The sequence below is a fragment of the Myripristis murdjan genome, chromosome 20, assembly GCF_902150065.1.
Source record: "Myripristis murdjan chromosome 20, fMyrMur1.1, whole genome shotgun sequence".
Lineage (NCBI taxonomy): Eukaryota > Metazoa > Chordata > Actinopteri > Holocentriformes > Holocentridae > Myripristis > Myripristis murdjan.
Genome location: NC_043999.1, coordinates 9,647,141 through 9,658,372, shown reverse-complemented (window position 1 = coordinate 9,658,372; position 11,232 = coordinate 9,647,141).

Genomic DNA, 11,232 nt, shown 5'->3' with positions numbered 1-11,232 from the left:
TAGTTCTGACAATAATGCAGGCCAGGTTCACCATAAAATTGATTAATAAGTAATTTGTGTTCACCTATCAAACTTCTATTTACCACTGATTGACGCAATCATTCTGGTAAGTGGTAAAGCAGCAGTCTGATTGCTGTAAAAATGTAAATACTGCGTTGACAATCCTATGTAATCCTGCATGACGGATCCACTGACACTGCGAGGGGACTACGTCAATGGGAAGCCAGTGTTGTTTGGTGCAGTATTTCCTAACAGAGTGAAATCGTGGCCTGTAGCCTACCTGGTTCACCCACAGTAGTATGATCAGCCAAATCCATGTCTTCCTCTTCACCTGGCACCGCTCCAGTAATGTCACTAGTGTAATTATTGTTGCAGGACGCTCCGCTCTAAAGTGAGCTCCGTCCCCGGCCTCACACTGCCACCGACACTGTGATGATCCCCTGTCAGGCTCTACTTGTTGGCATCAGTGTTTATGTGAGACCACATCCTATTTGTTTCTCGCATCTGAGCTCACAACAGTGAGTTACCACTGCGCCTAACTCAAGCAGAATGAGAATTAATCTGTTTGCCCAAAATTTACTTAAGTAGAAATTTAAAAAAGTGTGTTCTGTAATTAATTTTACTGTCTTTATTATTATGTGAAGCACTTGTGTACCAAAATGTGCTACATAAATAAAGCTGCCTTGCTTTGCCTTGTGCTCCACTTGCTGTTCTCTCCCCCCAAGAAAAATGAATGGACACACTCTTCAATATGCATATCAGCTTGTATGAAGGGCATTTCTTGACCAAATGTGGCTGGATGTGGGTGCTCACCAGGTGGAGGTTGAGGCTCGCGCACGTGTGCAACATTCCAGGTAGATTTGTGATTTATAATAGGCAATTACGTGCAGGTGTGTGTATGCACAGTTATAAAGTGGAATATTTTTTGGTGTACGTACTTTTCCTCTTTTGTGCTTAGGTAACCTTTTAGCGAGGAATCCACTCACAATTTATAAATGAGGCCAGGTTTGCCAAGGGCTCCGGTGGGGTCTGAGTCAGTAGCCCAGGAAACACCCCTTGGGTGGCAGGACAACAAAATCAGCAGCTGGCTGAATCATGACTTCAGACCCCCCCACACACACCACGTCCACCCCCCCGTGTCCCCGCCCTCCCTGATGTCCTGCCTCATGAAATAATAAACAACTGGCAGAAAGATTCTTCTTGAAATCTTGCATGGTTAGATTGTCTGAACTGAGTTTCGCAAGTTAGCAGAAATTCTCTAGTTCAACACCACCACCCCATGCCCCTAACACCCCCCCACACACACACACATACACACCGAGGTAATGGAAATGCTGACAATAATGTGATGATGGCACCGACAGAGAGAAATATAGAGAGCACAGGCTGGGGTAAGGGCTGTTTACAGAGGTGGATGGGGCTGACCAAATGTTCTTGCTCCAAGCTGAGTCGACGTCCCATCATTTCTATTGGACACTGAGACGTGTAAGACTGTCAAAACACCTGAGCTACACTCACTATGGCCCCTATGTCATCACTAGTGAGTGTTATGTGTGTAGGCCCATCTGCGCGTATGTATGGAGGGTATTAAGTGCGTTAGTCAGAAAGCGCCACCTCTGCAGTTCCACTATATTAGTTTGTCCTCGCCAGGGCAGGGTGACAAAGTCGGCATTGCCATGTATCTGCTGACAGATCAATCTCCCAGCAGTGGGAGAAACCCTTATGTCAACTTGGTGAGACTGCACAGCTCACCCTCCCCTCTGAACAAATAAGATCACGGTCAAAATGAAAAGCATTATTACTGCTGACATCTTTATCTGCGGCCTACCTTATTTAATAACCAATTTCTTTCAAGGCTTCCTAGAGGAGTTTATCCTTTGGGCAAGCCTCTCTTAGCTGCTGAGAGTCTGCTGTTTAGTTATGTACACTACGTTGCCAGAGGAAAGAAACTGCTTCACAGCTTTCAGCCCTATTGTCGCACACTGCCTGTCGCCCTTCTGTGATTATGTTTATGCCAGTAAAGCTCTGGTTGCGTTGGGTGAGGGTGCTGAGAATACAACACGAGTTGCACGGGAAATGAGAGTGAGAGAGTTTTCTGAGAGATGCCGGCATTCATTTGCGGCATACAATTTGTCTAAGGACATAAATACACAGGAAATTAATCATATGATGAATGGTTTAATCAAAGTGCATGCTATCCCAGTACTTTACCCACTGTGTCTATCTAAATATTCTCCAACTGTTCATAAGATTAATGTAGTTGTTAAATCCCTGATGGCTAAGCATTGTCTTCTTCTTTACTGACAAGCAACAAAAGAATCAAAACATCAGCTATTTTAGCCAGTCAATTTGGTTTGTTTACCATTATTTTTGACAACAAGAGCGAGTATGCTGATATTTTGATGTGGACCATCAACTTTGGCAACCAACCTTGACGTTTAAACCATCCAAGCACCACGTAGGCTGAAGCAAAACCCTCTGAGCAAGAGATTGCGTCTCTCAAGCCTGGTCGTGTCTGCCACAGTATGCCTGTATTGAAAACCGATGTAGAGCCCTCTGATAAATTAAGTTTTAGTTTTAGAGTATAAGCTGTGTAGTGTGGAGTTGGTGATTGAGAGAGGATTTACAATTAATGGTACAGCAAAGGGGATCAATTGCAATTAGGTGTCTGTAACACACTCTGCAGCTGATAAGCATCCTTGCCATCGATCAACGTGCCAACACTACGGTCTCGTGAACCTGAGGCGGTCTTACTGTCTCCTCACAGCAAACGTAATTGACCCCACAGGGTCAATGAACAAAGCTCAAGATTTGTCATGGTTGTGGGATGATCCCTTGTGTGGAGGCAAATAGTAGGCTTTTCATTTGCAGCAATGCTTATTTTTATGCAAATGTTCAATAATCTACAAGCATAGTGACACAGTTGGGGCAATATGGTGCCATTGTGCCGTATGCTAATGCAAATCATCAAGACTGTGAGGGAAAAAAAAAAAAAAATCTTTGTAGCTCTCTTTTAGACTCTTCTACATTCTCAGTGCTGTTCGGCAATGCAAAGATTAGTAGGTGGGTGGGGAGTCCTCACAACAGGGCTGTAATTGTGAAGTCTGGTCTTGAGATGACTTTTATAACATTTTGGAATTTTCTTTCAAAATTTTGACTTGAACACGTTTTGCTCTTAAACACTACTGGATATTGACCTCTGTCCTTTCAATCTAAAAAAATTAAGACCAAGTAATTTTTACTCCACAGTGCTACATACATTTCAAAGAATTCTATCTATACAAACCTCAATGTGATGGCCTCCAAACTTCTATTCATTGATTTCTTTGTATGGGAGCTATAGTATAGCAAAGTGGATTTTGAGATAGGTATTTATCATTATCGATGCTTAAAAGACTCTGATTACTTTTTTGCCTTTGGAAAAACATTTGATCTTGATTTAGGAGTCACACTGTTCTGTGCTCAGACTTTGCCTTGACCCCTTCAGACCGTGGTCTTTACTTAAACTTGACTGGACCTGATAGGCTGTATGTCACTTGGACTGGATCAAGGTCCTGTTGACTGCAGCCGTGCCTCAGAGGCTTCACAACATGATTAGGGATCTCTTTAGTGCTACCACTCGCTAAACTCCTCCGTGCTGCGTTCACTGGACAGGCCCGATACTTGGCACTAAAACTTTTCCAGCCTGTAGCTATACAACTATGAGATTGCTGAACTTGGATTAATACAGACTGTCTTTTCCTGGAGCACCCTATGTGATAAATGCATCAAACATTTATTATTTTGAGCTGTTTCTCACAGTTTTTGCAGCTAAGCGTCTTGAAATAATCATGGGTCTTTTGTGGGGTCAGTGCAAATAAGATTTGTTGACAGTAAATTCCTAATTATTCCACATTATTCTCTTGATTGCATCAATCAATTAATATAACCTTTTCTGTAAAAAAATGTATGCATACAGACAAATGGAGTCTTGTTTCCATTTCAGAAATAACAGTAGTTTGTATGCTATAACACAATTTTTAAATGACACTTGCCTTCAACAAAGGCGAGTGGAGCCAAAGAAGAAGTGGCGAGGAGGCTTCAGCATGGCTGAATGGCATCTGCCCGCCAACATACTGCATTTCAGTTGGAAGCAACTAATTAGAGCCTCGATATGCAGATCAATCGGGGGTGCTGGCTGTAGTTTCTAGTTACACGCCACTTTGGTGTATGGACCAGAAGATGATGGATCAACATTGCAGGCAAGTTGTGGCCAAAGGCTTCCAGTTTCAGCTAATCACTCTAATTTCTTGTCAAGTTTTGTTTTGTTTTTCTTTTTTGTTTTTGTTTTTTTTGTGCACCCACAAAGAAGATATTTTTGCAAATGATGAAACTGAGTCATGAGGCTTGAAACCACGAGCCATGAAACAACAAATGTTAAGAATTTTCTTTTTCTAATCTTAATTTGGAGTGCTGGATCGAAGTAAGACAAAAAATAATCAAATGTTGTTGATGATGTTATTACTATATAACAGCAAAGTAACCAAATAAACAAAAATTCTACTTTTGACATTATTTTGTCCTTTACCATTACCTTGCAAATATACAATATATTATCAAACTTTTGCAATTTAAGAAGTTATAGCTGCTACATACTATATATGATAGATAGTGGGATCTAAAGTAACCAAGTGTAATTGTTTGTGAGAACAACAACACACAATGTGCAGCTCATTATCATTCCATGTATAACATGCACAGACTGCAGCATAATGCTTGCATTTCTTCTCTTTCCCCCACATTATGCTTGCATCATGATGAAATATCTTCCTTAAATCCCTGTCTGCAATCCAATATTTTATCTCATCATTAATAAGATGTGTAATTAAATGAAGAGCAATCCATGAAATGCAGAGTAACCAAAATACATTGTGACCAATTTGTGATCATAGGGGTCAACTGTAGAATCACAGACGAATATCAACAGTGATGTGTGGTGGTTATTATATCCACATTCATTAAATTAAAGAAAAAAAAATCCCTTTAGATCTAAAATCTGATCCTGTGTTGGTGAAACATGTTTACATTGGTAAAAATAAAATGTCACAACATCTAATCTAAATGCATTTTTTGTTCTGGTTGTACAAAGCTCTCAGCAGCCCTGTAATACAATGTGCGTACTGTAGCAAACAAAGTTGTGTACATGCTGAGAATCTCATGAAATTCCCTCATAGAATACCGAACAATACAGACGCCCTTTCTTTTTATAGAATGCTGAAGTACATCCATTTATTCTTGGAACAAGATATAGAAAAGCGAGCCATCACAAAATCTGCTAAGGCCCGCTATCACACACTTTACTCTTTCATTATTCATCTCAATTTAGAAGGAAATCTCTCTCTTGTTGTCCCTCTCTGTTTGACCCGTCCCCTCCAGTCAGAGCAACCCTGGTATGCTTGTATTTCTATGATAATGACTGGTTTACTGTGGAATGGAAACATCGAACTCTTTTCATTTTTGTTTTTTGCTGTCTGCACAAACTCAAACTTTAGTAGAGGTTATGTGTACGTTTGATTGTCAACCCAGGAATGTGCGATGGTCCAGAACGTCATGGTTATGAGTCAGAACTGCAAGGAATGAAAATCATTTACTTTTCTGCGGGCGCTGTAGACTGTTATATCTGTGCTTATGAACTACGATTAGATATGAATGGGTTTATTCAGGGCCACAGAGACGCTCGATGCCAAGTGTTCAAAGGTTCATGCAAACAGCTTCACCAAAGTGAGACCTTAACCAGAGTATGGACAATAGCTAGGTTACACTGACTGCATTTCCATGGACTTGAGTATCCCCGCTGTGATCAGGTTTTTGAAGTATTCTCTTTTTGTGTTTGCACATGAGAACATCATATCCTGATTTCAGAAACCTGGATAAGCCCTTATCCTAGTTTCTGAGAAACCTCATTCTGCTAGCTGGAGGATACTGTTGTATGTATACATCTTACTCCAATTTACGGTCAAAGTGGCGGACATGTTTAATATTCCCTGTCTCTCTCTTCTCCCATTGCCGGTAATAAGATGGCTAAGACAAATCAGCATTGGCATTTAATAGCACTGAGCCTGCTATATTTGATTTAAGGTTAACAGTTGCAGAGGAATATCAGATTAACAATTTCAAAATTGCCGACTTCTGTTGTAAACATCACAGGCAGCAGGTGCCTGCACAAATATCATGCAGTAATCTGTAACTAGTATTTGCCATGTATACAGGGATATGAATAACCAGATTTCACTGTGCTTGATGTAAACACTGTGTATGATCAAAACCGGGATAAGCCTCATAACCTGGAGTTCATTTAATGGCAGTCATTGTGCATTTAAAGTGAGCCACTGCTTCCCTCCAGTTCAAGTTCAACACACTGTTGTGTTCAGCTTGTCACTTTACCAACAAATTCAAAATCCAGTGCCACATTGTGAAGTGTTGGGCTAGTTTAGAAAACAGATTTTTGCCAAGCAAGAATTGCTTGTGAGTTGACATTAATTCCTACTGATGTGGCTTAACAGTTGTGAGAAACTGCATTGCTCTTTGATTGCACACATCACCCTGGACAGCAGCAAGAGTGTTGACATTGCGCTGGCTTATTGCCTCCGATTAATCTTACACTTGAAGGATGTTTTGCCCTGTAGTCAATAGGGACTGCCTGTATTTGTTATCACTCTGTGTCATCTTTGGATTGGTATAAGGAAGTGATACACTGCGTATGCTACTGTCTATCTGTGACAAAGAAATGAATGGAGACAACGCAACTATTGCAATTATTCAATTTATTCTGATGATACTGATGTCTCCACACTTTTATTCTTTGTAATCTATGATGCAATAGTTACACAAGGTGCATCAATAAAACATTACACAAATATAAAAGGCAACAGGCTGTGTGACATATGAATATGCTGATAAGTCGATTTTAATTTTTTAAATGATTTGTAACTTTACTAAAGATCCACGCTTCCCTCAACTAGATACATCATGCCCTGACAGAATTAGGTAAAAGAGAGCCAAGGTGGCACGTGGCAGCCCCACAGAGACTGCCGCAGCTCCAGTCTTCGCTTGTACAGAAGAAGCCTGGGACACGGACGAGTTTGACTCAACTGATTATAAAACACAGAGCAAAGAGGCCACACTGAGATCAAAAGCAAAGTTAGAAGGGGTAGAGATTTGCAAAGTCAATCCCTGCCACCCTGTTAGCTTCAGATACACTGCTTGATAAGGTCTTCGGATCAATACGCTGATGGACACTGTGACAGAGGCGGGCCATTTATGCACTCTAAACCACCAGGATCCTTCTCCAAGATGGTGGGGGGGAAGGATATAGGCTCATCGGGGTGCACCTGTGAACATCGCACTATTTCTTTGGAAGCCTCCACGGCAGCCAATAAAACGTGCTCTTCGGTGTGTCGTTTTACTAATTACTATCAAGGTTTAACAGATTCTCGACAGCTGAAGGAAAACAAACCTATCCGTTACTCCGACAGGGTTTTATGAAGATTTAATCAATCCACTGATCCTTAGAAAATACTCATATTGTTCGCCTCCCTCTAAACTGCAATTCTAATTTTTTTTACAGAAACACACAATAAGTCTCGTTTCTTCATCTGCCTCTAAAACTGAAAGAGTGCTGCTGTGGAAACTGTATTGCACTGAACTGCAGCAGATGCGCTCACAAATGTTGTTTTCCCCGGTAATCTAATAGAGATTCTGCTGTTACTGACACTAGACCGTCAAGAAAGAAAGTCCCCCTCCCTGCCCCTCGCTCCCCGACTCCCTCTGTCCTTATCAGCAGGAGGGAGATTGAAAGTTTCAATTGGGTTTATCGTATCAATTGTCCAGGCTGACATTCAGTGTTAGGCCTAGCAGCATTGTCATGGCCAAGGAAAAATTCACTCTAAACAAAGTTGTGGAGTCTCCTCGTGGAGATGCAATGTCACATTGTTGGGTTTTGATGAGACATTCAGCGTCATGTTATTTATCTACAGATTGTAATGCAATATGTCAGTTCTCTAAGCCCATGCAGTTCAATATTATACAAGTGTGAGAGAGACTGTTTTGCCTCATATAGCTCTTACTTGCTGGTTAAAGTACAAATACTAGTACTCACTGCACATCTGAAACCTTGGTCAATACAAATAAATCACCAAGTGAGGCGTTAGGATATTACAGGTTATTGATTACATCCCATTGTGTCTTCTACTCAAAGTTGCACTATGATGAACATGCGTTTCCAAAAGTGTCTGAGGCGTACAAAATCTTAGATTTCACTGCCTTCAAAATGCAAACATGTCTAATCTGTTATGAGGGGAAAAAGAAACTATATTGATTTTTACACTTGCAGTGAGTTTTTAGTTAGCTCAACTGCAATTTTTGCGAGCATGAAAAATAGACGTCAGGGAATAAAGATTTAAATGTCATGCAGAGACAAATCCTGGATCTGTTTTCTTAGCAATTAGCTATAATTCATTGGAGACTGGCTATGTGCTGAGTATTTGTTTGAGTGATAACACCGAAGTAAGCTTTTTTTTTTATAATGATGCTAATAATCCTGATTCTGAACCAGGAGACTTAATCTATCCATCTTATCTCATAAGTCAAAGATAGAAAACATCACTTTTTGTCTTGAGAGAGCCATTACCACAACTTTCTTATTTTAGGACACCCTAAGATTAGTGACAGGTTATGAAGGATGTCACAAACTTGGTATACTTCATTTTGTAAACTGACTGATAATGTCCCCATCGTTTGTTTGTTACCACAATAAAGCTGTCATGCCTGATAGAAGGGCAAGCATCTCTTATGTTGCCAAGGTAGTATTTTCATTTGGTCCATGTTGACCTGTGCATGTCTCAGAAACTGGTGGTAGTTTTCCCCGTAAGGCGCCTTGTGGTCCCAATGTTTTCACTTGTTTGGCTATTATGTGGCCATGTTGTTTTGATTCTATCATTTAAACAGAACGATCCCATTCATAAGCAATGAATAAACTCCATTTAGGTATTCACTGAAGCTACCTCACGGATGAAATTACTTATTGTCAAGGTTATGATTTAGATTTGTCAGAATGAAAGCAGTACTTACTGAGACTGGGAGTGGGAGCTCAACGCCTTGCTCTTAATAACCCATTTAATAAGGTCAATGAAACCAGGTTCTTTTAAAGGAGGGAGACCGGTGTGTATGGCAAGATCCCCGAGCGTCTGGATGAAAAACAATCAAATTTATTGCAGCATAAAAAGGAAGTCCAAAACAGTGCAATTAAACATCTCTTTTAGCCACTGATGGCCTTCTCCTGCCTGGCACGCACACAGATTATAGCCTGGTCCTGCCTGACTTTCTGTCCACAGGTTCCTCTGTACAGGACATAGTCATTCCCGATGGCTATAAACCAAAAAAAAGTTTGCCTGCAGTGTGACTAACAAGCCACAAATACCTGAGGGGAAGCATATTTATGTTGGAAATTGGTTAATGGGGCTTCAACCAGGGACGTAGTTTATAAAAAAAAAAAAATATATATATATATATGATACAAATAATTTAATGTTGCAGGTGCAAATTTACGGGCACCATTACTTTATGGTGTGCCCCCTCAGGAACTATGCATCTGACCACCATCAGCTACTCTGACTAGGACATGTCAGCACAATAACAATATGGTAAATTCATGGCTCAAGTTCACCAAGCCATAGAGTGTGCCAGTGGCTTTTATGGGTAAAAAAAAAAAAAAAAAAAGACTGATTGCACTTTTGGTCCCTGTGTCATTTTGGTCTGGATTCAGTTTGGCTCAGCGACAGCAAGGGTGGCACTCCATACTCCTCCTCTATTTACAATCTGCAAACCAGGAAGCAAGTGTACCCCATTTCCATTGCTCTAGCATAAAAGAGGCCAGATCAGATACGAGCCCATATTAATGTCACTGCGCACTAAAACAAAACTAAAGTGCAAAACTAAATGAACAATATAAAATGCAGCTCGGTGAAACTTGACCTCACTCTGTTTCTTCATACACTACCCTGTATTTGCCTCCAGTATCTTAAAAATATGTAAAGAAAAAAAAATTGCACAATATGTTAATGACAATACAGGCAATTTTTGCATAACTGACAGATGTGAATTTGTTTTGGCATACTCAGAATACAAAATAATTTCAACAATAGTTTTGGGGGCATTTACCATCTTTCTTTCTCTCATGTACGCCGCTAATACACTCACTCCAGACTGGACTGGAACCAAGGAATGGCAGTGTTGCCTTCCAGCCAGAAAGAAACACAGAAGAAGTGTCTAATAAATCCCCCAAACTATTACACAATATTAGCTAATCTTTTTACAATTCACAATGACATGGATGGGGATTTTTTTTAACAGGTGCATTACTGGTGAAGTGCCTTGGGGGCAGAGATTAGCTACTGCGACAGTGCATGACTGCAGGACTGAATGAGTAATGCCACGAGCCAAGTGTTACTGCAGCCGGCTACTATGAGTACTGATTCTGCTGCAACCTGAATTTCAATATTTAAGCTTATTTATCCCCCAAACTGACATTTGCACACCCTACAGTTATTTTACAGCTTTGGAAATAATGTCAGAATCTGTAACAATTTGTAAACTCATCTATTATTTACCATTGGCCAGCCATAATGATAGACTGAATCTGAAGTACTCACTGCTACAGCCGTTTAATAACTGCTATAACTATAATATTGAATATATATGCAGGATGTATAGTGTATAATCAAGTGTATGCCCATACATAGTGTCTTCTCTTTCTGGACAATGTGGCAGAATAGTTAATGAAGCAAATTTGTGACTGGAATGCCGCCCACCTAACACCCAAGATTAGCTGTGAAAAGTCATGGTGGCAAAAGTTAACAAGACATGCTCTTTTCTCCACTTGTCGGCTGCTGTGAAGGTGCCCTTGACAAATAATTGATCCCTCAACAGCTTCGGTGGAGCAGCTTGAGGTCGTAAGAGGTAGTTAGTTCCCATATCTGTATGCATATACTGTATGAATGTATATGCAACCCCCCACCCCCCTGCACCTGCTTCTCCAGGTTTCTGCTTCTCCACATAAGTTGACTCCAGGAGTCAACTTATGTGGTTAAAAAAGTATGCATATGTCCTTGTAACATGTGAGTCAGAAGTTACTGTATACCTTTATCGGTTGTTCCAGTGGCATATGGTCCGCACCAACCAAACTTGACCTTGTAG